The 6,676-nt window shown below is 37.3% G+C and overlaps 2 long non-coding RNA genes across 14 annotated transcripts in view; one reads left to right on the forward strand and one right to left on the reverse strand.

Moving 5' to 3' along the window:
• LOC110268027 overlaps positions 1-4,366 on the forward strand; it is an 11,004-nt gene extending 6,638 nt beyond the window's left edge. The window contains exon 2 of the long non-coding RNA XR_002356043.1: positions 4,275-4,366. This is a non-coding gene — a long non-coding RNA (uncharacterized LOC110268027). The remainder of the gene's footprint in view (positions 1-4,274) is intronic.
• Positions 801-5,923, reverse strand: LOC107623738. 13 transcript variants are annotated; one of them, XR_001616592.2, is made up of 8 exons: positions 5,825-5,923; positions 3,929-4,347; positions 3,422-3,498; positions 2,765-2,980; positions 2,514-2,699; positions 1,779-1,901; positions 1,596-1,658; positions 801-1,142 (listed from the first exon to the last, which is right to left on the reverse strand). It is a non-coding gene; the product is annotated as an uncharacterized LOC107623738 (long non-coding RNA). The 13 variants fall into 13 exon arrangements; XR_002356037.1 differs by having other exon boundaries at positions 2,392-2,699; XR_002356038.1 differs by having other exon boundaries at positions 2,514-2,711.

Genomic DNA, 6,676 nt, shown 5'->3' on the forward strand with positions numbered 1-6,676 from the left:
ATGACAAAATCGGAGCTTTAGAAAAACCCACCCGGTTCGGCTGGTTTTCCGGTTAATCTATATATTATATTTTTAATTTAGGCATGTTAAAATTGCTGATTATATCTTCCTTTCAATTTCAAGTGTTTGTGCTATCAATTTATAAAAATTAGGGATGGTTCATAAGACCGTATCATTATAAATGTTGTCAACGTTGTTTTTATTATGTTATTGACGCTGATTTTGAATAAAATCTTGTTCTGTTAATGTATTTATTTCTTCATTTTACTACCTAGTTGGTCCCTTTTTTTTAATTGTATGTTGTGGCTGTTCTTAGATTGATCATGTCAATGAATAGTGGGTGATCATTCTTCAATGAGTTTTTTTAATATGGAACACTTGGAAATGTTGTTTGGCAAGGACATCAGATTCACCTGAAAATAGTTTCTTAATTCAACTTCATAAGGCTGCTGTGGTGCTAAATTTGAAAGAGCATATTTGCAGATTAATAAAAGAACCAAAAACAGGACTTATGATACACTTGTCTAAATTGGCCATCAGAGAAGGGCGGGAACAGAGAAAAATTGCGTGTTTATACTTATCCAAATTGGCCATGCACTGAAGATGGTCTAGCTTAAGTGTTAAGAGCACTTTTTAATACCTGGTATATATAATTGATGTCATTCTCAACTTCATCGAAACTATTTTTAATCTTTCATTCTCAACTTCGAAATCATGCAGTCTTATGATGAGTTATCATGAAGGCAGATATGCTCAAATATAACATAACTTTCAAATTACAACTAATGAGTACCCAAATCTATGCTAATACTTTTGACTAAAGATTTTACCATCCATAATGACTTGCAAAAAAATAAAGTTAGATTTTGAATTAAATTACTCCAAGTATGTTTATATTTATTAACAAAGGAAGCCTACTACTACTACTACTATACTACACAGTACAATTCATGTAGGGATGATATACACAAGCATTCTTTTTTCTTCTCTTCTTTTTTTCCCTCCGTTTAGTCTTTTTTATAGTTTCTTCTCGAGGCATCCATCACAGTGCTCAACTTAACGGCTCCATCTGACACAAATATGGCATCATCTTCAATGCCAAGATCACGGTAAAATGTTGAAGCAATTGCACTTCTTAGTGGCTGCATAGATAAGAGATGGCCTCAATTCCCAAGCATCATAACTTTTCATACGGAAAATAGTTAGCAACAAAGAAAAAACAAATTAGAATTAAAAAATGAAGTAAAAAACATAACAGATTTAAAAAATGAAGTAACTATATTTTTCAATTGTGAATTTGTTCAGTTGAGAAATTTGTTTTACACTAAAATTTCAGTTGAGAAAAGGCATATACTATGCAACAGACAAACATATGAGGATGTGGTTGGAGGCTCCTAAAGACAAAGACGTCAAAATATCTTTCCTGAAATTCTACAAGGATAAAAAAATGGGCCCCTCTTATTTTCTAGGTAGCATTGTAATGAATTATGTTTACAATTGAAACTAGGACAAAAGAGTAAAGTAGGTATGGAAGGATACAAGAATGAAAAATGGGCAAAGCAAAAAAGGCTCTAGAAGATGTCAATGCAACATACCTGTTCACCTTGTTCAGCTCCTTAACCACTATATCCTTCTACGGTTGATAATGCATGTGATCTCTGATAAATGGAAAACAAGATATGCTAATCAGTTTTCATGAGAGAGGGAGCAAAACATATATTAGTGCTCAAAGTCTACACTTGAAAAATATAGAAGCTTCATTCACATTGAAGTTTTACCTTTGACATTGCAGAAGTTATGGCATCAGGAATGGGTTCAGTAGTATCACCAATTCCAAGGCTTATTACTTTGGCATCAGGGTACTTAATCAAGTGTGCATTCCTTCTTCTAGCAATCTTTTTCTTTTCAAAAAAAAATAATTAAAAAAAATATGCACAACAAAGGAAACAGGAGAAGTGAAAGGTGAGGAAAAAAGTAGTTGCATGTCATATGAAAAAGCAACGTCAACGGTTGAAAGAAAGAGAAGGATATTCACTTTCACATTTATTACATAATGTATATGAATAATGATTGAGTAAAATGACACAAATCCCGCAACTTATTCCTTTTTGCCTCTCTAGTGATAGATAAACAAATCTCAGTAATGAAGTGCTTTGTTAAGAAGAAGACATAAGTTCACTCAGTCCTAAGAATACATAAGTCAAGCACTTTAATCAAACAAACAGAAAGACATAAGCATGCTAGAGAGTTAGAGCTCATTTGATTTCCATTTATAAGCTGTAACATATACTATGATAAAATCTTTACAAAGAAATTCTCCAGGAAAATAAAGTTTTCAACAAAAGAAACATAAACCAAATAAGCTCTTTTACAAAATTAGCATAAACTCACAAGCTCTAATTTAATAAGATGATCACATGGGTGAAACTCGCCACAGTTCAAATTCACTGTAGACAACAAAAACAATAAAAAAGTGCATAAAAGATATCATCTTAGTCCAATTTGCTTCATACCAAAGAATAAAATGTAACAAGCATGACTTTGACATTAACTTGGAGACGGTCTCAAGAAACATGTCAGGACGTACTGGATGCGACTTCCTTCCTGATGCCATAGAGCTCAATTGCACAAAGAATTAATCAAGAAAAAAACACAAGTGGATTCACAGGCTTCTTCACATCCTCTACCTTTGGACCAAGCTGCATAACAAACTAAATTAAAGAAAACATTATAAAGTAAAGGAGATGAAGAAATTAGGTATTACCTTGAGGGGAAAGTCTCCACAAAATGGCTTCACATCAATCACAGAGCAACCCATGATCAAACCATGCCTCCGCACACCACGGTACCACTTTGGACCTATCCTTTTGAGCTTGCCGTCTTTGAAGCCAGCATTTTTAAACCATTCAATATAGTCTTCCTCCTTTGGGACCAATAATGCATGTTGGCAAGATTGAAGACTATCATGTCTAAGCAATTGCTGGCAAGATTTTCATCAATAAAATTTCAAAAACAGCAACAAATAATCAACAAAAACCCAATCAAAAACCATAACTGAAATCAGCAAGGCAACACTGCACTAACAGCAGCTCTCAAAGGATACACACAATCAAAAACACCATTATCAACAGCACAACAGATTGAACAGAGCCAGGAATCAAGAACAATCAGCAACAAAATTTAAAAAACAGCAACAAATAATCACCCTAAACCTGAAATCAATAAATCTATCAAAAAAAAAACTCAAACACAGCATACTCAGAAATTAAAAAAAGCAGCAGCAGAGTAACAAATCCATTTTAACCAATAATTTCAACAACACAAATTCAATGATTATATTTCCATTCACATTCAGAAATCAGTCTCACTAAACAGAGCATGAAAGGAAGAGCTGAAAAACCCTATAAGCAGTGACACTAACCTTTGACGCCAATCACCTTTGCCCAACTTTTGTAATCCAAGTAAAAATATTCTGTTCCTCCTCAGTCCTTGGAACCCCTACATATTAAAAATTATAATTTAACTATAAGAAAATGCTGCATGAATGTGTTTGCTTGTCTTCATTTAGGATATATGGTAGCATTGTTGGAGTTATGTGCAATGTAAAAATGAAATTAATTTAGAACAAATGAAAACAAAACACCCATTAAATCATAGTGAAAACAGGCATCTCAGCTAATGCTTGAACACCATTTAGAATCTAATTACCCTAATCACAAATCAGAATCAGAAGTTCATAAATTCAGAAATGAAAATCTAATTACCCTAATTCAGAAATTCAGAATCTAATTACCCTAATCACAAATCAGAATCAGAAGTTCAGAAATTCAGAAATCAAAATCTAATTACCCTAATTCAGAAATTCAAAATCTAATTACCTTAATCACAAATCAGAATCAGAAGTTCAGAAATTCAGAAATCAACTTACCCGAGGCAGAAACCACAGCAAAGACCGGCGATTTGGCAGACGAACGGCAAAGAGGAGAAGACGACGACCGGCGACGGTGAGTTCGGGACCACCAGTGAGAGATCGAGCCACTCGGGAGGTGGGAGGCGGCGCTGGGTCGTGGGAGGCGGCGATCGGCGGTGTTTGGAAAGGAGATAGAAGGGGCTGAGGGTTTGAACTTTGAGGAGGAGTGGAGATGAGACGAGACGAGACTGCGACGCCATCAGGTGGGAGGCGGCGGTCGGCGGTCAGCGGTGTTTGAGAAGGAGAGGGACTAATGGTTTGAGCTTTGAGGAGGAGTGGAGAGGAGAGGAGACGAGATCACGAGCAAGGTTCTGAGAACCGGACCGGTTATCAAACCGCTCTAGTCACTGGTTCACTGGTTTACTAGTCCAACCGGTCTAACCGGTGGTTCAACCGGAAAAACCGTTTTAGAATAGAATAATAAAAATTATAAATAAACATCCTAAAATTTAATTATAGTGTAATATAAATTTTAAAATATCTTCAAAATTTAAAACACTACATAAAATATCATCAACCAAATCCATATGATCTTATCAAAATACAAACTCAAAAGTTAAATAGTAAAAAAACATATCTAAATATTAAATCCCAGCATCATGATTTATCAATCATCAAAATCTGCAAGAACTTGTTGCAAATTTGCTACGGCCTACAGCATTCCGCAACAAACAAACCAAAACATTAACCAATAATCACAAAACCCTAAACCCTCACCCAACAGTTACAAACAAAGCCAGCAATTACAAACATTAGCACATTATAAAATATTCCAAAACACTAAACTTTCACCCATCAAAACCAGCAATTACAAAACAAAGCCATCAGTAAATTTGAACAAAAAAATTAAGAGCCATCAGCAACTAGTAATTGCAAAACAGAGCCATTAGTAAATTTGGACAAAAATTTCAGACTGAATCAATAAATTTGAAACAAAAGAGTTGGAAGAAGATGTTGATAAAATAAGTCAGCAAAGTGGTCAGCTTAGAATCCACTGTTTCCTCACAGTTAGCTCTTGTAGTGAGATGAAAAGCACAAACTGATGAACTTAATGCTCTTATTAAAGTTCTTGAATGTGATAACAGTAAAACAAGTTAATGCTCTTATTAAAGTTTTTGACAAAAATTTCAGCCTAAATCCAGCAATTACAAATACAGTAAAAAACTAAATCAGACTATCAGAGCCAGCCACCCGTAAATTTGAAAAAAAAAATTACAGCCATCACCAACTAGCAAATACAAGACAAATCCATCAGCAACAGCCAATTACAGAAGATTACAAGAAAAATGGAACCACCATGATTGAACAACAATTTCAGAACTTCAAAAGAAGAAGCGTAGGCCACTAACCTTCGACGAACGGCAATCGGCAACAAACAAAGCCAGCAAAACCAGCAACATTCAGCAACAAACAAAGCCAGCAAAACCAGCAATAATTAGAAGCCAGCAACTACAAATCAAAGCAAAACCAACAACTACAAATCAAAGCCATTAGCAAATGTGAACAAAAAAATGAGGAGCCATCAGCAACCAGTAAACCAGTAAAAGTGGAAAACACTAGCCAACGAGCAATTAGAAAACACTAAACGGAGTAACAATAAATTTGAAAACAGAGAAAACACTAAAACACTAACCTGGGTAATTAGTTAATTACAGATCCATCAACAAATACATTCAGAAACAAACTTCAAACCAAGACCCAAGAAGAAGAATTGAAGAAAAACGGAACAAAAATTGAAGAAGAAGGCCGAAGAAGAAGATCGAAGAGCAACAACTTCAGAGCTTCAAAGTTCAAGCCAAGAACAAGACTAAACATTCAGTGAAGAACTGAAGATGAAGACGAGAAGCCACTAACCTGGGTTCCGTGCCGAGAAGCCGGCGAAGATGAAGACGACGTGCCGATCTACTGGGTTCCGGACACGGGGAAGAAGAAGAAGCGGCGGCGCTGAAGACCTACCCCGTTTATTATACGGGGCCCCGTCCCCCGTCTCCGCGGATATAAATCACTCCTCATACCTGCCCCCCGGCGGGTAAATCCCCGCGGATACCCGCCCCGCCGGAGATTTTTGCCATGCTTAGACACTAACCTTTGACGGAGAGCACGGCGGCGAGCAGCTTGAATCCTCAAACAGAGAAGCCATGGGAGATGGGGACGACGTGCCGAGCCAGAAGAGGATGAGTTCGGTACAGGGGGAAGGAGGAAGGAGTGGAGGCGCCGACAACCACGGACGGCGGCGGCAAAACCGTTGAAGAAGCTAGGGTTTTGAACGTGCTATTCTGAGTGAGTGAGGTGAATCACGAAGGAGGGGGTGTTGGGGGAAGGGTAGGTGGGTAACGCGTTGGGAGGGTGATGGGGGGAGTGCTGCGCGTTTTGCCGTTTTGGAGTGAGAGTTGGGTAATGGTTAGGGTTCAATCCAAGCGATGCCGTTTTTGGCTTTTTGCAAAAAATCAGAAAACTGGCCGAGACCGGGTTCGGTTCGACTGACCGGTTCGACAGTCTTATAACGGTTTTTCAAAATGACAGTTATAGCATCTGCCCGAGTCGTTTTGTCTATCGGTTCGATTGGCTGGTTCAAACCGGTTTTTAGAACCTTGAGAATGAATGAAGAAAGGAAAGTTAGGAACGAAAGGGGGAGGGGCACAGCACAGAGCAACGCGTTCTTCGTTTTTCCCTTATTCAAAAAATCAGTCGGGTCGCAGTTCGGTT

Source organism: Arachis ipaensis, chromosome B10, assembly GCF_000816755.2.
Source record: "Arachis ipaensis cultivar K30076 chromosome B10, Araip1.1, whole genome shotgun sequence".
Lineage (NCBI taxonomy): Eukaryota > Viridiplantae > Streptophyta > Magnoliopsida > Fabales > Fabaceae > Arachis > Arachis ipaensis.